The sequence below is a fragment of the Lygodium microphyllum genome, chromosome 15 (assembly GCF_053477565.2).
Source record: "Lygodium microphyllum isolate KBCC chromosome 15, Lygodium_microphyllum_v1.1.10, whole genome shotgun sequence".
NCBI classification, from domain to species: domain Eukaryota; kingdom Viridiplantae; phylum Streptophyta; class Polypodiopsida; order Schizaeales; family Lygodiaceae; genus Lygodium; species Lygodium microphyllum.
In genome coordinates, this window is record NC_141149.1 from 52,434,916 (window position 1) to 52,457,934 (window position 23,019).

Below are 23,019 nucleotides of genomic sequence, written 5' to 3' on the forward strand. Positions count from 1 at the left end.
CTTGTTGATGGCAAGCTTCCTAGGTTGTGCACAAAAAATATGGAGGCCAAAGAGAGACACCAAGGAAAAAGGGGTTTCTACTGCAAAAAAATCTATCTTGTAACATCAACAATAATCTTTTTCATCTTTTATATAATCACAACAAAGAAAGCAACACAATGAACAATGAATCTTCACGCAGCTTCATAGAAACAATTCACCCATGGCTTTAACTTCAAAAAAATTGATCATTCTCTTCATATTCTTCATAGAATTCATCAATAAACAAAGAGAACACAAAAGAAACACCACTTTGAAAGGAAATAAGATCACATAATATTCTTCTTCATTGTCTTCATAGTCTTCTCTCACAGTCTCTCATAGGTAGATAGATTGTTTTGTATAGAATTGGCTTTCTCTAACTCTCTCTTTCTCTCTCGATTAATAGTTACATCGTCTCCTCACTAAAATACTCAATAATAACTCATAATAATCCTTCTTTGGTCATGTATGGCCCTTACAAAAGGTGCGTCTGATATGAAAGGTCACTAGAGGCACTACAGTGACTCTTCATAGCTCATCACTGTCACTTCACTCCAGTATTCTCTTGAGTTTTCAATAGCTCATTCTTCCACTTCCTTGAGCTTTTTTGAACTTACATTCATCTCTTTCCAAGGCTAAAAAAATTCCCCAAAGTTTGACATACCTTCCACATAACACTTACAGAGGCATACAAAACAGAACATAATAGAAATAGAGTAGGAATAGAGACTCTATAGAAGCTCAAGAGAGGGTTTATATAAGGTCAATAGAAGGCATCAGAACCACATAACTCATCCTAAAATCATTTCAAACTATTAAAAACCATTCAATTAGATTTCAAAAATTCTCAACTTCCATCAATCATTAATCCATGCTTCATATAGAAGAAAATCAGAACACAACAGAAGCTAAACAGAACCAATCAGAACCTCAACAGAACCTATCGGAACATCACAGAGCCTCATATCTCTACTGAAAATCATCATGAGCTTCCAAAACATAATCAACCTCATCCAAAATATTCTCAAACACTTCAAAAATAATCAATCATCACTCAAAATCTTTCAATTAATCATTTAGGCCTCAAAAACAACAAAAATCAACAAAAAAACAAGTCTTTCAGCATTCAACATTTGACCAACATGTCAAATAGCGTGACTTGGAGCAAGGTGACCTAGAGTTGCTATAATTGGTGAAGGGCCATAAGAAAAAGATGAAATTTAGAGGATTAGGGCCTTTCAAAGTCCACAATATTTGTCAAATAGACAATCTTGTAGATCTTGAAACCTTAGAGGGAGAGGCATAGGATTCTTTGGCGGCGCAAGAAGTACTACCCCCCAACCCATACATTGCACAAGTTTCCAATGCTACAACCACCTGTCAATATGAGAGTAGCCTCCATCACAAAAATTGAGGATATGGACAAGGAGGTAGTAGAATCTGCTTGTTTCTAAATCATAGTCACTGCTCAAAAGACATGTACTTTTGATGCACACATTGAGGGAGCTGACTTTAGCATCCTTACTCATGAGCATTGGACTCTCTTTGGTTAGCCCCAAAACTACAACCCATGAATGCTAAGCTCAATCCATTTGGGGGAAAGTCCTACCCTCTGCTTAGGGAAGTGCAAAGTAGTGGTCTCTCGTTGAGATTGAAAGCCTACCCATGATTTTCGGGGATTTTATTTTTGCGAGCTTTTATTTTCGTTCTTTTGCAATCGATCTCATTTTTTCGAGCTTTTTCATGCAACATACATTCATAGCATGATTACTAATTCATATTCATAAAAACTACAAACATGAAGTGACATAAAAATAAATTTGTAATTCTTTATTATTACTAAAATAGTATGACAATTTGCATTTACATGAACACACATTAAGAAAACAAGACCAACGTGGCATATTCTCAACATAACCAACCAAATCAAATATCCTAATGCATGTGATCCCTTGGATAAAGTAATGATAGGGAAAGAAAAACCAATATAGTCACAACAACAACATGCATGAATAGAAAGCATTGAATAAAAAAGACAACACGGACGCAACTTGCTTTGTAAATACAAATTACCTTTCCGGATAGATTTTTGAACTTGTAAGACAATACAACTTGTCTCTTGTGATTTTGAGCATGTTTGCATCATCCCACCTTAGGCTAAATAACAACTTAAAGAAATCATCCCCATTTTGGAGATTGGTAATGCATAAGTACTTGTAACCCCTATCTTTGAGGTGCTTATCTTCTGCTCTTATAGACTTATCTAATTGTTTCTTCCTCTCTGCCTCATCTATACCAAGAGCCTCAACCTTCGTAGTTTCTTTTGAGATAAAGGCATGAATTTCATCCTATCATGCCAAAACAAAAATAAAATTATAGCAAGAGATAGAAAAGCACATTCCATACAAGTGAGCTAGAGATAGAAAAGCACCATCCATACAATCTGAGATGTTAAATTGCAAGGAGAGTTATACCATGGAGCGTCACCATGATAATTCCTTCCCTCTATACTCATCTCAACCTCAGCCCACTTCTTCATGTCTAGAATCAATCTATCTAGAATGGATTCTTTGTTTGCAAGACCAAACTTTTGGAACATGTACACCTCATGAGCAATATTTGGAGTTACATGTGCCCTAGAAATACTATTGGAAACAAACATAATAATAAATATGAGAATGTAATCATAGATATGACAATGAGAAGCATAGTTTAAGAAAGAATACTTACGCATTGGTGGTATCCAATGCGAGTAGTAGCTTTGCTTCCTTCTCCATTTTCACCTCAATGGATTGACACTGTACACAAATATGAAATTGAGCATTGTCGGAGTACTCTATAATTGAAAATCAGATAACATAAGACAAAGTATTCAATGTTTGTTGGAGTACACAAATATATTCAATGCCTACATGTATAATGGACAAAGTATAAATGATTACATACTTTCTTTGATGCGTCTCCACCATGTTTTTAGCCTATGGTTTCCATCCCAAACCAAGAATTGCCCCTAAGATCTTGCAATTCTCTCCCAAGAGCCATCTCAAACTCCTCATTTCTTTGACGCCAAATTAGACCCCAGTCATCTAGATTGTTGGCTATCATAGGTATGGTCTTCCCTCTAGGACCCGCAACTGACACAAGGAAGTGTCCCATATTCTCTAGATAACCAGTAAAATCAAAGGAAGGAATCAATTACTAAGTATCGCCTGTGGCAAATGTGACTACCTCATGAGCCACCAATCTACAAAGAGGCATGGGAGGAGGCAACGAGGAGGCAATGTCCTATTCTTGACATAAAACTGGCTTAGTACATCCTTCATCACGCCTAGAGAGACTTGCTTGCCCACAGGCCTTGAGTGCTTTTGTTGTTTTCCATCCTCGGCCTCCCCTTGAGCATTATCACCACTCATCTTTTCATTGACGTCTAGAACCTCATGGTGCACATTGGTCTCTATAAACATAGATGTTAATAAAAAACAATTTAAAAACATAGTAGCAAAGCAATTATATATATAACAATAAACAAAAATGAGTAACAATAAGCAATAGTGACTGTTAACCCTCAGACGAACAAGATGGAAGATCTAAAGCAGAAGACAAAGGACAAGGCAAAAGTAAATGGAAGACAAAGGCGTGCCAACAAAAATACGAAAACACAAGATGTGCAGAAAAGTCCTAAATAAAGAAAAAATGCGCACAAGAAAAAGCGTAAGTCAATACTTTTGTAAAAGAGCACAAGCGCATCATGATTTAATTTAAAGAGCACCACGCTCTCACCCGTGCAATTTGTAAAGATAGATGGGCGATAGGAAGGAAGCTAGGAAGATAGGAGGACAATGGGAAAAAGGGCCTAGGCTACGGCCGGCCATGTAAAAAAGGGGATAAGGAGATGACCGCCCAAAAGGGATTTAGGGTTTTGTATATAAAACTGAAAAGTGAATGAGAAGATCATTCTTATGTGTGGCCAAAAGTGGCTCTCCTCCTCTTCTTCTTCTTCTTCTTCTTCTTCTTCTTCTTCTTCTTCTTCTTCTTCTTCTTCTTGCTTGCTTGCTTGCTTGAGCTTGTGCTTGAGAGAGGGAGTGTGAGCATGTGAGAGTGTGAGGGAGTGAGTGAGGGTGAGGGACCAGGGAGGAGAAGCTCTCCATCTTCAACTCTCTTCTTCTCTTCTCTTCTCTTGTCTTATCTTGCTCGCGGCAATGGAGCTTGGAGCAGGGAGCTTAAGGATGGAGCTCACTTCAAGCTTGCACTTGGATCGTGGAGCTACTGGAGTGCACGGGAGAGAATGTAACTCGATCGGCATGGAGGTAAGCTCACTACACTCATGGATAGGTAGCACGCCGGCTATGTGAGAGGTAGCCATTATTGCTCGTCTTGGAACGCTTGAAGCAATAAGCAGTCCGTGGGTCTTGGAGGTCGAGTGAGAGCTCCCACATTTTGGTTCTGTTTGCCGGGACCAACGGATTCAAGCCTTGAGTGCTTGCGCGCTTCAAATCAAGCATTGAAGTAAGGTTTTCCTTGAACCGATGCTTGAGGTAGATAGGTAGGAAGCGAGGGAGTTTGAAGAGGTATTCGATCTCCTTAGCAAGTAGGGTTTTGGTTTTTGGACTTGGGAAAGCATGATGGAGTAGTGTAGGTATTCCCTTATGATTTTTTCTTGCATTTAGGAAGGATAAGAGCAAAACATTGGAGAACATAGTAGGGTTTTCTGTTGCTATATAACAGGCTGAAATAGGGAAAAGAAGGAAAAAAAAAGAAAATTTGGGTTAAATATTAGTAAGGGAAGCAAGACTAAGGTGAGTACAGGCCTGGGCAGGGTGATAAGGGGCTAGGAGTGGTAAGAAAGGCCACATTTTACATTGCAGGGTTTCAGGAGAGCTGGAGAGAGGGAGAGAGCTTCATTGTGTGGACCTGCTTCAATCTTGTCATCTACAAGTTATTTGCCCAACATAGGTAATTCCACACCTTCCCCTACATGAGTAGCTTAGATCTGGAGGTTCTCAATAGGTAGGAAGGCCTCAATCACTTGATGCGATGAATTCTTGGAAGTCCGATGAAAAAACACGCGATGAATTCGAACTACTTGATTTACCATAACGGCCCTGTGGGCTCGAGGGGGGGGGACTCCCCCCCTGGACACCTATAGAGGGGGCTCTACCCCCTCCGCACCTCCCCCAAGTAGGTTAGAGAGAAAACGCGCACCATGACAGGTCCTCCAAATTAGATCCTAATGTATTAATGGCTCAACACAAGCATGGATTCTCACTTGCAAAGGATTAATCCAAAGCCCATACCCAAACAAAGATAAACAGAGACCCTAGAACCTCAATGGGCCAATCTAGTCAACAAGGGACAAAAGGCCACACCGCAAAAACATGTATGTGTTGCATTCGGACTGCATCTAGTCAAAGCGGAAATCAACAACATCAAGCTACAACTGCGAGGATGACTAGATATGAAAGTCTTGAAGATAGACACACCTTGAATGGCACTACATAGATGACCCAAGATATCAGTAGAGAAACCAAATCTAGCTGTGTAGTTGGGGAATCAAGGGCATGCATTAGGAGGCTTAAATGTACAAGCCAAGACCCGGAAGATGAAGACATACTGCCACCTTCTTATCTTAGGGTCAAAGTCACCGCAAAAAGAGAGCATAGTGTCGATGCTCTCATCAGTGAAGGGACATATTTTAATATCTTGACCTATAAAGCATGGACTTTGCTAGGCCAACCAGAGCTCACACCGACTAATGAAATTATTAGTCCATACAGGGGACACCCACAAGCACTCATAGAATAGTGAAAAATCCTTGTAACTATTGAAACTAGAAGCTTGCCTATCCTATTCCATGTTCCTCCAAATAGTGCTAGTTGTGGAAAGAAAACCCTCCTTGGAAGACCTTTCAAAAGGGCGACAAAGTGTGAGGCTGATTACGTAGCATAGAGGATACACTTGACACTACCAGGTGTGAGGATAGTCATAACCTTTAGCAAGGGTGACCTCATCGAACCTCGAGGGAAAGGCAAGGAAGGTGCTGACATAACATGCAAGCCTAGTAATGAGAGCAAGGACATGTTGAAAGAGTTGATACAAGCACAAGTTGAACAACGAGAACCAATGAGTGAGGCCATGCTTGAAACAAGAAGGTCAGGACAGGGACAATGCCAAGGGTAGGCTTTGGACTTACAAACATCGTAGAAGACCACGAAAGAAGCCCAAGCCTTATAGAAAAAGGCACCGATGGAGAGCTAGCACAACACCGCGATGGATATCCAAAGCACAGCTATGTGGTCAAGGGTATTACACAGGTAACCGATGGATTTGGGTACCAAACCCCCTGCTAAACCACCTCTATCAACTGAAGGCCAGATTGCATTAAAAGCAAAGAAGCACAGGAGAAAATCTAAGAGAAAATCCAAGTCGCAGGGGGGCAAGAAACCAAACATGAGTATTAGAAAGGAAGAGCCTAGCATGCTTAATAAGCAGATATCATATGTAACCATTGAGCCTGCACAAAGACCACTAGTGCTCAAGGAGCTGTTGACTTCCCAAGAGGATCATGAGCACCACATGCACAACACTACTCATAAAAATACTAATTTCTCAACAAAGCAAATGGCACAATTGTCTAACAACCGCGAGCAAATCTTTCAGTCAGTGCCAAGTCCATCTAAGAGTCCCAAATCTCCTACACCCTCTTTCCCTAAACGGACACAAGAAGCACAACAACAGCCATCAAGTGCAGCTGCTCAATCACAATCTCTATCTCCATCTAAGCTTCTAGATGTCCAAGAGGTGGGACATGGCACCACCCGCAGCTCTCAGCCCAACAATATGCCTGTGCAACCTAATGTGACTAGATCAACTGATGCTCGATCTACACAAGTGAATGCTCAAAGGGAAACAAAAGACATGACCACTTCTAATCAGCCTAAGGACTTGACACCACAATCCACCAATAGTAGCTAGTCCACTAAACTAGCTGCTACTACTTCCAATTAGGGATCACAGTAGGGTTTCTTGCAACACTCAATCCACTGACAACAGAACTTGCATTGATAAATCAAGAGTGGATATAACACTGTCACAACAGGGTGACAAGACTATACCGGTCATATCCAAGGAGAATCATGACACAATAGTAGCAAGGCCTCAGGAGAAACATGGGAACCCCGAGAGCATAAGAAATCCTAGCGTTGACCAATCTTGCTCATCTAGGCTTGAGCCCCTAGTTATGTTAAAGCCTAGGGAAACTCCTAGAACCTTGCATGAGATAGCAATCGAGAAAGCCCTCGTTGAGCATAGAAGGGTCGTAGAATGCTTAACTGAGTTGGATGCTAAACTCAAAGTATTCGCACGTGTCTATGTCCTTGCAGACATGGGTGCATTCCCTAAGAAGCAGCTTGGGGAATACTTGCCATTTTCCCTATCCTAGGAAGAGCAAGGACATCTTGACGAGCACTATGACAGGCTCCTGCGTGAATGCATGTGACTCATCTCTGATGAGGAAGCCGACAAGCTACGCTTAATTGTGACATTCAATGATGTGCTATGCCAACCAAATCTCTTAGAGATAGAGAGACTAAAGTGACAATCAAAGAGTCAAAGTCAATTTGACAAATGTTAGTTTGAAAATCGTGTTACAATGACCAAACTAGGAGCCCAGATTATGATAGTCTCAGAGGAGTGATTGGCCAAATGGCGGTCTCAAAGAGAACCAACCTATGTGGCACCAACTTCCTTTCGAGTGCTGATTGCCATTCGGGGTATGGACTTAGCTGGAACTAGCCAAGAGAACTCTCTGGCTGGTAAGGAGGATTTACATGTTGCTAGTAGACTCAAACAAGGTACCATGCTACTCGATGTTGCAAAATATCTATCGTTATTGAGTAAGCTGCCATGAGTATTGGATGCGTGTACCACAATCCAGTACAATCCTGAGTTCTACAATTGGTTTTTATCCTCATGAAGTGACATGGATTCATAAATATGTACATAAATAAACAATGAGTTTTGTGACCCTGTATAGATAATATCAACACACACAAGCAATGATAGAGTTGGGTTTGACAGGCTGAGCTCCTCAGGTCCTCCTCTCACCACATGTCTAGAATGAAAGGTGAGAAGGATCGAAGCTTGCACGTGAGCTATGGCGGGAGAGCAAGAGCAAGAAAGAGAGAGACAAGAAATGGGAACTCCAACGGTCACAATGTGTGACCGGGCCTTCCTTTATTCAAACTGTCACTAAAAGAATAAATAATAAAGTGACGTGATGGGCGCTCGCCACCTGCAATGTGCAGTGGCGGGTATTGTCAGTGTAGTAATACACAGGGCGGCACGGCGGAGGCGCCTTTACCCCCAACAACCTCCCACTTAAAGGCGAATCTGCCCTAGTGAGAGAGAAAAAAAAAGAAAAGACAATACAAATGTACATAGGTACAAGGGATGAGGAAAGGCGACATCTCATCCAACGCCCATCAACCTCCTGAGGAAGGCAAAGCGCTTAGTAGTGAGGCTCTTCGTGAGTAGATCTACAGGATTCTCGTCAGTGGAGATCTTGACAAGGTCAACCGACCTGTCCTCCACGACACCACGTATGAAGTGATACCTCACCTCAATGCGTTTCGTCTTCGCATGGAAGACCGGATTCTTAGCCAACTGAATGGCACTCATAGAATCCGAATGCAGTGTAGGTGTAGCATCAATCCCAAGGTCAGCAGCTAGAGGGCCTAACCATATGGCCTCCTTGCAAGCCTCAGTGGTGGCTGCAACATACTCGGCCTCAGTGGTAGACAAAGCCGTACACTTCTGAACCCTGGACATCCAAGAGACAGCCCCTCCAGCATAGGTGAATATATAGCCAGAAATGGACTTCCTACTATCTGCATGTCCTGCATAATCGGAGTCAGTGTACCCCACGACCCCTGTATCCTAGCGGCCATAGCAAATACACATATCTGCTGTGCCCTTCAGGTACCTCATGATACCCTTCACGGCATCCCAATGTTTGCTGCTAGGTGTAGCCATATAGCGTGCCACAACATTAACTACATGCGCAATATCTGGACGAGTGGCTATCATGGCATACATCAAACTGCCCACGGCTGAAGCATAAGGGATCTTGGCCATCGCGGCCCTCTGCTCATCTGTCTGCGGACAATCGGCTTGTGATACCTTCACATAGGAAGGTAATGGATAGCCAATAGGCTTTACGTCCTGCATGCGGAAGCGCTCAAGGACTTTATGAATGTACTCCCGCTGTGAGAGATACAAAAGCCCCTGATGCCTATCGCGCTTAATGCGCATCCCAAGTATATGTGAGGCCTGTCCCAAACCCTTCATCTCAAAGCTCTTCTTCAGTTGAGATTTAAGAGCATCTAGCTCATCATGAGCTTTCCCTGCTATCAATATATCATCAACATAGAGTACCAAGATAAGTAAACTGCCATCACAGGCTTTCTTCGTGTAAAGACACGGATCCATAGCACTCTTGTTGTAGCCCTGTGACTGCATAAAGGCATCAAACTTATGATACCATTCCCTAGGTACCTGCTTCAAGCCATACAAGCTCTTCTTCAACTTGCACACTAGGTGCTCCCTACCAGGTTCTGCAAAGCCCTTAGGCTGATCCATATAGATCTCATCATGCAAGTCTCCATGTAGAAAAGCTGTCTTGACATCCATCTGATATAGATCTAAGTCAAGCTGTGCAACCAAAGCCAAGACTAAGCGCAGGGTGGTCAGCTTAACCACAGGAGAGAAGACCTCATCAAAGTCCACACCATGTTCCTGCTTAAAACCCTTTGCTACCAATCTAGCCTTGTATGCCGGCTTGGGGTGTCCAGGGGTACTTTTCAGCTTGTACACCCACTTGCATGGCAAAGCCTTCTTGCCCTTAGGCAAGGCAACCAAATCCCAAGTCTCATTCTTATGCAGGGAGTCTATCTCAGACTGCATAGCCCTCTCCCAGGAGTGACAGTCACCCTTGCGCATAGCCTCATCATAAGTGAAAGGCTCTCCTGCATTTGTAACCAAAACATAATGCATAGAGGGCTGAAATCTGTCAGCGTCTGTCTCTAGCAGACCATCTCACCGCAGGCTCTACTGCCTATCTAACTGCCTGTCCAACACCCTGGCCCTGTGGAGGAACTGCTGCAGACTGTACTACTAGTTGTGCTGGAGCTCTAGGCTCCTCCTGAAAGATCACTCTGCGGATCTCAACCACCTTCTCAGGCTGCTTGTGCATCTTGTCTTCATGGAAGACGACATCATGGCTGCGTACTATTTTCCGCGCCTGCGGATCCCATAGGCGATAGCCCATCTCTCTTGACTCACCATAGCCAATGAATATGCATTTAATGCTCTTTGGATCCAATTTACTCCTCTTGTCCTTTGGCACATGGTAGAATGCCTCACATCCAAAGACACGGAGATGCGCATAAGAGGGTGGCTTACCAGCCCAAACTTCCTCTGCAACCTGGAAATCCAATCCACTAGAAGGCGATCGGTTTATGACATGCACTGCCGTACTAACTGCCTCGGCCCAAAAACTCTGGGGTAGGCCTGCATGGCTAAGCATAGAGCGCACACACTCCTGAATAGTCCTGTTCATGCGCTCAGTCAAACCATTCTTGGGTGGGGTGTAAGGGGCGGTCAACTGACGCTTAATACCCCTGTCATCACAAAACTGCTCAAAAGCATACGAGACATATTCTCCCCCATTATCTTTCCTAAGGCATTTCAGTCTCTACCCAGTCTGGTTCTCAACAAGAGCAAGCCATCTCTGAAAAAACTGCCAAGACATCGGACTTCTGCTTTATGGGATAAGCCCACACTTTCCTAGAAAAATCATCAATGAAGGTAATGAAGTACTTCGCGCCACCCATAGACATGCAAGGCATAGGCCCACAAACATCGGAATATACCAATGCTAAGGGCTCACTCATGCATGGCCTACCCGATTTCTTATGCTTAGACCTATTCTGCTTACCATAAAGACAATGATCACACGAGTCAAAACGTGCATAGTCCAAAGGTGGAAGATACTGCAAACCAGATAACATTTTCATTCCCTTGAAAGACATGTGCTCTAAACGAGCATGCCAAAGTGATACATGTGGGATAGAGCCCACTGCCAAAGCATGGTCTAAAGAAGACCCAGATACAACAAGAGGATAGAGGCTGCCAGCCTTGGTGCCTCTAGCAAGCACAAGTCTTCCTTTGGTAATCTTCCAGGCAGAATCCCCAAAACAGACATGAAACCTTGCATCATCCAACTGTCTTGCAGACATAAGACTACGCATAAGCGCAGGTACATGACGTACATCCCTGAGCAAAAAGGAACTGCCAGTGGAAAACTGCAACTGAATATCTCCACAGCCCACAATATCAAGAGACCTGTCATCTCCAAGTCTGACTGATCCAGATATAGTATGGTAAGAGTGAAACCACTCACGATAAGGCGTCACATGGAAGGACACACCTGAATCCAATAACCAGCACTGTGCATACATACTAGGTGTCTCAGTCAAGTGTGAAGCATCAGAAGAACTAGCTGCAAGTATGAACTCATCACTACCATCGGAATCCTCGTTGTGCATGACATTGATTTCTTCAATCTTGACACTGAACTTCGGAGGTACTATGCTGTGATCAGAGGACTTCTCCTGCATTTTCTCTTTGCCCTTATCCTTGCGCTTCTCATTGCGCAACTCATGACACTGTGGTCAGATATGGCCCTTTTTCCCACAATGATGACAAGTGACATTAGCGTTGCGCCCACGCGACTTTCCACGAGATTTAGACCCTTTTGCGAGTCACAGCCACGGTTATTACCACGATCATTCCTGTCATTCCTGCCTCTAACTATCAAAGCATGTGAAACACGAGAGGCATCCAAGTTTTTGCGATTAACCTCTTCCTGCAGAAGAGCACTCTCAACATCATTCAGTTTCAGAGTAGCACTAGAGGCACATAGGGCAGTGCGGAATACATCCTATGACTCATTCAGAGTCCCAAGCAAGAAAAGAGAAGTTACTTCCTCTCCAAAGGTGATATCCTGCGAAGTCAGGTTCTTCAGTATAGCATGGAACTGGCTCAAGTGAGTAGACATAGTCGCATTATCCTTCATGCGCAGATCTATAAGCTGCTTCAACCAGTACATCTGACTCGCCGGACTTTCTTATCATAAAGATTCTTGATCTTATTCCATAGATCCCATGCACTCTGTGCTTCCTCAAATACATTATAATGTACCTGTTCAGTGAGAGATAATACAATCGTGGACTTGCATAGCTCATCAAGTTCAAGCCAGTCGTCATTGTCCATAGTTTCAGGCTGCTCCCCACTCAACCGAAGTGGCTTAATCTAAGATCTGCACCAAGACCTGCCAAATTTGACTCTTCCAATAAGAGTAGTTGGTACCATCCAACTTTGTGATGTTAAATATGGCATTATCAGTCGAAGAGGACGCCATAATGCAGGCTGGAAATGCACAGACAATGTAAAACTGCTGGCTATTTTACTGCAATAAATGCCCAAAATCCACTGAAATGACCTCCAAATGGTGAGAAATGTTTGCCAAAAGATGCTGCCCACTTAGTACTAGGTGCGGTACACTAACTTAGGATATTTCAGCATAAAAAATACTGCTCAGTCCACCAATAACTGCTTGCTGTAATAAATTGCAGGTATGTAGTCTAGAGAGCAAACTATCCCAAAATAGGATCCAATGTCAAGCAAACAATGCTAGGTCCAAAGCCGGCATGAAACAGACATAAGCAAGGCCGATGACAGTGAAAAGAACATGAGCTCAACACCGAAGCATGTCAAAATAACATCTGCCCCAGTGAAAGGCACACCCCCAGACACTCTAGGCAAAGTGTTCCTGTAACTGCCAAAAACTGACACAAATAGGTGTCTGCTCAAAGAGAAAGATCCAAATATGAGACTCAGCTCATAAGCATCCTGTGAACCAAGAGTACATCAATGCATATCCATAAAGATTGGAGTATGATCCCAAAGTCTCAATGCGTATGTAGCTGCTCAAGACATAAACTGCTCCAAATACATGTAAGTGCTCCAATAGCATGCAACTGTCAAAGGTCAGGCAAGCATGTAAAATGCTCCCACTGGCACAAAAGGCGTACAAAGTGAGCTCAGAAGCTCAAACAACCCAAGAGAAAGCACCAGTGATAAGTGACCCTGTCAATGCATCAAGCACAGCCAAGAGAGCATGACATACATGAAGCACCGGTCATATTAACCATGAAGCAATACATAAGCCCAAATAAGCTCTCGGTCAACTCAATGACATCCAAATAGCAACCAAGATCAGTGATCAAGTAAGCCGGGAATGCTTAAATACATCCAAATCCAAGCTCCAAATGTCGGTATGGCATACACGAATCAAATAGCATATGTCACGAACCAAAGCATGTAATGCAAAAGCCTAACTATCAAGCAGAGACATAAGGCATAGGCGGTCCACGAGCATGCCAATTTGGTCCAAATGCCAGTGAAGATGGAGCTAATGCGAAGCTCAAAAGCATCCCATAATCTCATAATATTCTCCAAGTCATCCCCAAAGGTCAGAGACATCATGCCAAAGCTCAAAGCATACATCCGGTATTGGTAGGTAAGTGCCAAAGCATGTAATGTACCTTCAGCCCACTGTTATTCCAACATGTATTTACTATTCTAAACAGTAGATTTCAGCCCCGAATTCAAGCCAAAATCATGATCAAACCAAATACATACATCCCCAATACATCCGGGTAGGAAGTAGACCGCATACGGGCATCAAACAGCTCCAATGGAATGAGGCATAAGCAACAAATGTCAGTGCCAGGGGTGCTGCCCCATTTCTAGCACTGTTATGCAGTGAATGACAGTTTCAAAACTAAGAATGATCAGCTTCCAACCTCAATGTCAAGCCAAAGCATCAAAATGACATCCAAAAAATGGCTCAAATGCCCTCCAAATAGGCCAATGATGAGTGCTCCATGAGCAACAAAGCATTCAGCTATAAAACGTGGAGGTCAAAGTCTGAAAATGGGTGTCATATTCAGCGTGTTGAGGCCTGGAGTGCTGCTGCCAATCACATGGAGTTATGATGGTTGGGGGGCTCCAAAATAAGCCCCAATAGGCCACACACAAGGACTTGATGAAGATCAAGTGGCTGCAGCTTCAACACGTGAGGAGGGGAGGGATGAATAGGTGCGCTGAAATCAGCGTGAGTTGTTGGAAAATGGCTGCTGATCAACATGGCTGAATGTTGAGTGTGGGGGGGGCTCAATGATGGCCCAAGGTAGGCACATACCAAGCCATGAAGGCCCAATGCAAAGGGGAGGGAAGATATGAGCTATGGAGCTCAAGAAGAGTGGTTGCCCTTTGTTCCTACCCTGTTTCAAACTAAGAATACACTCAAATGCCTGCAAATGCTGAAGCAATACCTCAAGGGCAAGGCTTGATGAAGCTCAAGAAGGCCGGGATGGAGCTCGGGAAGTCTGGGAGAGTCGGGAGCTCGAGAGGTTGGCTATGGCTGTCGGGATGGAGACCGAATGCATGAAGCGAGTCGATGCGAAGGTCGGGAAGCACCGAGTCGAGCTCGAGCAAGAGAATGCCAAGCTCTGATACCAGTTGAAAGGTGAGAAGGATCGAAGCTTGCACGCGAGCTATGGCGGGAGAGCAAGAGCAAGAAAGAGAGAGACAAGAAATGGGAACTCCAACGGTCACAATGTGTGACTGGGCCTTCCTTTATTCAAATTGTCACTAAAAGAATAAAGAATAAAATGACGTGACGGGCGCCCACCACCTGTAGTGTGCAGTGGCGGGTACTGTCAGTGTAGTAATACACGGGGCGTCATGGCGGAGGCGCCTTTACCCCCAACATAGAAGTTGTGTGACCATTCCCACCTCTAGATGGAGGGCATGCAACCCTCATTACCGCCATAGGAAGCCCTGACCAACATCTTTGACGGCGTAGATAGGGTGCCATCCCCTTCTATACACCTTTTCCCTTTCGGGTCTATCCTTTCAGGGACGAGCCCTACTCCACTCCATGACAACCAGTCCATGCAACTTAGCATAAGCCAAGATTTGCTATAGTTGCAATACACCCCGCAGTCGAAGTAGGAGGAATATCATCACGGGGGCTGTCCCTCTCTACAACAAATACTGCATGCCTCACCTCACCCCTCCTCCTCATATGCGCTTGATAATCCACTGTTTAATCCCTTTCATGCAAATAATTCTATCCTGCCTCAAAGCCTAACCTTGGTTCACATTTTGCAAATTTTTCCACAGTAGCCGTCATGGAGCACATAATGCAGTTGGCATGCAAGGAAACTCTCCTATGTAGAAGGGAGTATAAGGCACAAGCGCCTCCACCAGAGCGATATATGTGCCTACCCTTAAGAGGTACAAATTGAAAAGAGGCCCCAAGCAACACCGCCTAGGACGCAGGCCAAAAACTCCCCAAGCTAAGAGGATGAAGGCTCAAGGGAGCGCCTAAGGTGTAGCAACACCTGCCGTGCAGGCCCTCCCTAGACACTCGGGCACCATGTGCTCAAAAGAAGATAGGGAAGCTAAAAAAAAGAAGGAATTTTATGAGATATTTAAAAGCATTCTTGAAACAGTAGTGGCTAGGGACTATACCATTTGGGTCCCAGTCGATATCTTCCCTGTCAAGCCTGACAGGAGCCCACCACCAGCACAACCCTAGTCGTCTAATCACCTGAACTCACCCTGCCTCATACAAATAGAATAGGCCCTATGTTGTATAAGCTACTTGCCAAATGCCATTTTGTTATAACTTTCTGTTCTTAAGTGGTTAACGGGGCAGGCTCCCCAGTTGTACAAACTTCCCTTACCGACTACTGATATAGGTCATGTTGTTAACAAGCACCTATGATATGCATCACAGTCATCACTATAGGATTTTGATAAAGCAATATCTTTTTGTGCTATATTTATTCATTATAATTGATACATGTGACTTGCATATACTCTCATGAAGTGTTAAGTGGATACAGGACAACACATGTCTTTGTGCGAAAGTGTTCAATGCCCAAGTCACCACAAGACCACCAACCTCACAAAGAGCCGTGAGAAAGCCACACCACCAAAAGTGAAAATCACCCTTGCTGATCACCCACATCGCATGGCCCAAAGCATGATCAATGGGCCACTTCCTCTTTCTGGGTCAAACTCTACACCTGGCACTCACGATAGCTATTATCTCAATTGTACCAACATCACACGTTACAAAGAGGTTTTACAAAATATCCAGTCTATCTCCCCATCTCAACAACTGTTCCTCTAGCAACAAGGCTGGGACACAATCATCGCTGTAATATCTAGCCTCGTAGCCTTTGAATCTCAACATTTCCCAACCCAATTGAAAGACTAATAGCCTCAACGTTTTGCAATGGTTGTACTCATGTTATTATTTTTAAAAAAAGTGGAAAAGAAAAGGAAAGAAGAAAAAAAAAAAGAAAAAGAAAAAAGAAAAGAAAATAAAAGTAAATAAAAGAAATAAAGCACTCACAATCACAACACAACACCTAGGGGTCCTCAAATTAGGTATGCTCAGTGACCTTGGTCGGTTGGCTCTGTCCCTAGTTCCCTAGCCCTCTACATGTCCCCCACAATTGTTCAGGGCTCCGCCTTAATACCATTTCAATCGATCATGGTAAGCACCGCACGAATGGCCATGAAAAGTACATTGTACTCATCGAGCATGCCCAGTAGCTACCAGCTACCAAAAGTTTGGTGTCAATGTGTTTGATTATGCTACATTGTGCTGTCACAACTCAAAGGATGTCTCATACACCTTCATGTGTACTTCTCCTCAACAATGACAACTTTTCTTCATCCACATGTCGCTATGAGGAACCATTCCACAGTCTTCTAACTACCTAACATCTAAGTATGCAAGAGCACTCACATAATGTCTGCACCGAAATATATACATAGTTTGGGCTCACTTAGAGTTCGACCTGTCTCCCAAGATAATCAAACTATGTCTTGTGCATGATAAGAAGACTAGCACTACCCCAGGGAGAGACCACATATGAGAGGTTTTCAATTGCAGGTATTGGAAACTCCAACAAAAGTGCCGTCAGCTCTTCATCAACACTCAACTCTGAATTCTCATCCTTCATCATTGTGCAATCCCACTAACGAATCGTCGCCCATCCCAAAATACCCAAGCATCAACACCTGTGCCAACCCATGAGTGCAACTGCCAACAAAAGCCAGCCCTATCCCCCACTTCAACAACCCTATCACCAGCCACCTAGGCCAACAACGTGTCCCCAACGACCTTCCTCCGCACCACCACTAAAACTCCTTCAAGGCCAACAATAGTAGTCCCTTCCACCCACATATTCAGTGCATGCCAAAGCCTGCTACCTACGACGGGCGAGTGCCATGGGATTGGTACTCGTCTAGGAGGGGGTTAATGTTAACCCTCAGACGAACAAGGTGGAAAAGTCGAAAAATATAAAGCGGAAGACAATGGCCAAGGAAAAAGTAAATGGAAGACAAAGGCGCGCCAAGAAAAATATGGAAACACAAGAAGTGTAGAAAAGTCCTAAATAAAGAAAAAATACGCACAAGGAAAAGTGCAAGTCAATACTTTTGTAAAAGAGCGCAAGTGCATGATTTAATTTAAAGAGCACCGGGCTCTCACCTGTGCAATTTGTAAAGGTAGATGGGCGGTAGGAAGGAAGCTAGGAAGACAGGAGGACAATGGGAAAAAGGGCCTAGGCCACGGCTGGCCATGTAAAAAGTGACCGCCCAAAAGGGATTTAGGGTTTTGTATATAAAGTTGAAAAGTGAATGAGAAGCTCATTCTTGTGTGTTGCCAAAAGTGGCTCTCCTCCTCCTCTTCTTCTTCTTCTTCTTCTTCTTCTTCTTCTTCTTTTTCTTTTTCTTCTTCTTCTTCTTCTTCTTCTTCTTCTTCTTCTTCTTCTTCTTGCTTGCTTGCTTGCTTGAGCTTGTGCTTGAGAGAGGGAATGTGAGAGTGTGAGGGACTGAGTGTGTGAGGGTGAGGAACCGGGGAGGAGAAGCTCTCCATCTTCTCCTCTCTTCTTCTCTTCTCTTCTCTTCTCTTGTCTTGCTCGTGGCAATGGAGCTTGGAGCGGGGAGCTTGAGGATGGAGCTCTCTTGAAGCTTGCACTTGGATTGTGGAGCTACTAAAGTGTGCGCGGGAGAGGAGATAACTCGATTGGCATGGAGGTAAGCTCACTACACTCATGGATAGGTAGTGCGTCGGCTATGTGAGAGGTAGCCATTAGTGCTCGGCTTGGAATTCTTGAAGCAATAAGTGGTCTGTGGGTCTTAGCAGTTGAGCGAGAGCTCCCACAGTGACATATGAATGAAATGAATATATAAGTGACTACCTGTTTGCTCAGAAATCTCGTCAATGATATTAGAGTCCCCATCTACTTGTGCTTCATCGTCAATGAACACACATATTTTTGGACCACATCCTTTCTTCTTTGGAGGAGTGTCCAAACGTCTCACACGTGATGATGCTTCCTGGTCTATGATCTGCCTAGGAGCACATCCCGAACGTAACTTCATGCTGACTTGATGTTTACTATGATGTGAGACATATTCCTTTCTCTTGTCAGACACTCTTTTTGGTGCCATAATATGAAATCTGAGCATAAACCACAAATAAAATTAAAATTCATGATGCCATTATGTACTGCTTAATGTTCTTGACATTATCTTTTATCATAGTCACAAAGTGAGTGCATATAAAAAATCACACAACAATTCCATATAGACATACCCATACATTTTTTTCCACAAGATTACCAATACTAAGCCTATTGGAAAAATATTGTATTGTATTTATTTCATAGGTTTCTCTCACACTTTGCCGGTGGCTCTAGCTACTAATAGTGGAACAAACATTGATGGTTGGTTCTAGCAAGAAGTCAAAGAAATCTTTTGAATCCCCTTAAAAAGGTCAAAAGTCTTAGGGCAGTGACTTGGATTTGGATACAAACCCAAAAGATGATACCAGTAGTGAGACAAGGAGAATTTAGATGAGGATGATGGGAATAACTCCTAAGATAAAGGATAACATCAATAAATCATTAAATGGTACTCACAAATTGTATTTTTGGACTAGTTTTAAACCCACTTGCTCAATGACACAAATAGAGAAGATAGAGGGATTGGTAGTAGCTACCTAGACCTAGTCTAAGTCACCAGCTTACCTTTTCAATTCTTGAATGGAGATGCTTGTGAATCAAATTTTTACTATTTTTTGTTGAAAATTTATGATTCATATTTTGAAATCCACTAGAGTATTAAAGGGGGCAACTACACCGGAATTTATCAAAGTAGCTAGACATGAAGGGCACTACACACACTATGGTTGCCATTACAATTGCTTGGACATCCAATTGCCATCCCATCCGGCAGACTTGAACGATCATTGTGCATCTTGAATCATACATGAGATCTCTCTTTGGGCCTCATAGTGATAGAGACCTCCAATTGTGTATAGTGCTTATACTTGCTCCACAAAGATAGAGGTTTCACTTTGAAAGTCTTGTGGTACATGCAATGGAAAAACATAGGGAAAGAGGTGACTTTGTCACCTCTTAGTCATGACTTTGATGAGCTCATTGTTGAGCACCAATATCACATTTAGGTAGAGAGAGAGAGAGAGAGAGAGAGAGAGAGAGAGAGAGAGAGAGAGAGAGAGAGAGAGAGAGAGAGAGAGAGAGAGAGAGAGAGAGAGAGAGAGAGAGAGAGAGAGAGAGAGAGAGAGAGAGAGAGAGAGAGAGAGAGAGAGAGAGAGAGAGAGAGAGAGAGAGAGAGAGAGAGAAGGTACACTAAAGAATGGCTATTCATCCTCATTCTCTCCACCAAGTCTCCACAAATTTCCCCAACTTGAAGTACTGCATGTATCATGCCTTGTCAAATGCCATGGTTGACTGCAAATCCAAAAGAGAAAAAAATGAGCACAAGTAATGTGCTTGTGTATCCATTAGATTGGTAAACACATACAAACAAAGGCTCGAGACATAATGCATTTACATAATTACATGATCAAAACTGCATTTACATAATGACAAGCTCTACTACTCTTCATCCAAAAATCACCCACAAGTGTGCCACATCAGAGAGATGCAAATGCAACCTAAATACTCATGAAAAAATAACAAAGCTAATATTTATTCAACAATGAGTAAAAGGATGATAAAGTCGAGTTATAGTAATATTGAGATAGAAGAAGATGATGAAGATGGACATTGGGGCTTGCTTAATGTGGATAAACACTAGGACCAATGGTAGTATCAAAGCCATCCCAACTATCCTACTCCTTGTGACCTTGAATGCATCTATCTTGCTTGATTGGAGGAAGAATGTAGAATGCATGGATTTGTAGCCAATGATGTTAGAAGGAATGCCAGTCAATCATTGTAGAAAGAAATAGGTCATGAATTGCAGCAATATAAACATGGTGAAACCACCCCAAATCAATATGCAACAAAGACACATGTACATGTGCTTGTGGTTATCTGGACATCAAGAGGGACATAGAAGCTTAAGTTGACATCTACTATGCTAGTCAGGGAAAGGAGCTGCCATAGCAACATCTGTAGGTATACAACTCAATAGACTAGACATAACCTACACACATAGGGCAAGGTTCTCCTACTCCCAACAAACCATATAAGGCAGAAGTCAAAGTGCACCAAAGGCAAAACATGAGATTGCACAGTTGAAATATAAATAGTGCATGCATCACCGGACAGAGAGAGAGAGAGAGAGAGAGGCCATGGTCGATGTCAACAATGAGAGAAGAAGAGCAACAACAGGCATTGAGACCGCACTGTGCTCTCTGATCATATTGGCATGATGGATCCAAGGGATTTGAATCAATCTTCTGTCTATTCAAAGGATGTTCCATCAGCCTTTTGCAAGATGTCATGCGCCTTCCCTTTCATCTTTGACTCTAGCTTTCCAGCAGAAAGTGTTCTGAATCCTGACCAGGATGCAAAAGACCCCCTTCGTTGAGGTTGCAAAGAGCCGAATTGTCTGGCTATAGTCCCTACAATGGCCATGGCTGTAGCACTAGGAAGGACTTTGGTAGAACAAAATGTATCATAGCCCTGCTATTTTTCAGTGAATTACATCAAGCAACTATTTCCACAGAACTTGGTTGCCCCATGAAATGGTCTATTATGGTCTTTAGACTGATTACCCCTTTGACACAAGAGTCTTGATCAAACTCGTACTTTCTTGTGTCTTGCTTGTGTTTATGACATTCAAAACTTTGAAGGACTCAAAAGCCTCTACTGCATGTGTAGATCCTCTACTACACAGATGCCTCATTGTTGAGGCCACTACATCTACCACCATTGCTAGCAAAGCTTCTCCATTGAAAGATCTTCTTTCATACACACAATCTTTGGGAAAAGGAAGGCCCATGTCATTTTTTGTATGTAATAAGATCCTACCAACCTGCCATTCCCCCTTTGAAGTTTGCCATTCCCACTAGTGTACTCACACCACTGGCACACTGCACCATACAATGAACATAGGTGCGCTGCCCGTGTCGCAGAGAAGGCAACAAGATGCATTCTAGATGGGGTGAAGAAGGGGCATTTCCTAGTGACAATAGGGGTGGAGCCCTGATTCATGCACAAAAAACCGTAAGAAGACCATCTCCTCCAAAGAAGATTACCTAATGAGAGGAAGGAGTTGAGCTCACTTTTGGTTTACGTCCACGTAGACAATTTGGTTGCTCTTTTGGTCAATTGAAGATCTTTGGAGGATTACCTGATGAGAGGAAGGAGTTGATCTCACTTTGGTCTACGTCCTCACAGACGATTTGGCTACTCTTGTGGTCAATTGAAGATGAATCTTACATGCTTCTCCACGTTCTCTCACAAGAATGAAATAATCAAAAGCCCTTGCCTTTCAAAAGTTGACCCACCAAATAATAAGGCCTTAGGATCTACCCATACTTATGAGGACATTTGTGTCACAAGACCCATTAAGGTTGCATTACCTACAATCAATCGTGTGCCTTTCTCTTTGAAATTCATTAGATTGTCCATGGTGCTGGAAAATTTATTGATCGTCTATCGTAAAGGCCATCAAGGCCATTAAATTTGGCAATTCTCCAAATGCAAATTTTCAATTAGAATTCATCCAAATTTGTCTAATGTAGAATTCATCTAGTTAAAGATCTCTAGATTCACCTGTGTGATTCACATTGACTAATTCTAGTTTAAAAACTCTAGATTCAAATTTGACTAATTGATATTGTGGTCAATTCATCTAGGTCAAAATTCATTCAATCGACAACACATCTTGAAATTCATCAAATTTGCAACCTCCAAATTCATTCGGTCATTTGATTTGACAATTCCTAAAAGCAATGATTTGGTTTTTCTTACTCTTAACCATTAAATGACCAAGTAGGGACCGAAAATACACATTTATCCCAAACTACTCAAGTTTGTGCACAACAACAAAATGAAGGGTCTTCCAACAAGAGATATTATAATCCAAACCTTCATATAACCATTTTTTATAGAAATGTAAAATTGATAACTACCTTCAACAAATATTTTTTATAGAAAGCTAATGCAACAATTATTTTTTTATAGAAAGCTAATGCTACCTTGAAACAAGAGTCTACCCTCATTTCTTTACAATGGAGTCTATCCTTCGCAGAAAAACATGTCTACTTACACATGCACACACACACTCTCTCTCTCGTATCTCCTGGCCTATGTGCTTGTCTCACCTAAAATGGTTATATGTTCATAATGTGCAAAAAAAGGTAGGTTGGCAACCCCCCCATCCTTTGCATGCACACAAATGATGGTAGGAAGCATATGCAAAGGAAAAGATCCTTAGTGAGTTCACTTCTACACCTCCCTTGTGATTTGCGTGTGTGAGGTCGACCTGACTACTTTGCAATATTGAGGATGATGACTTGCGGCTCAA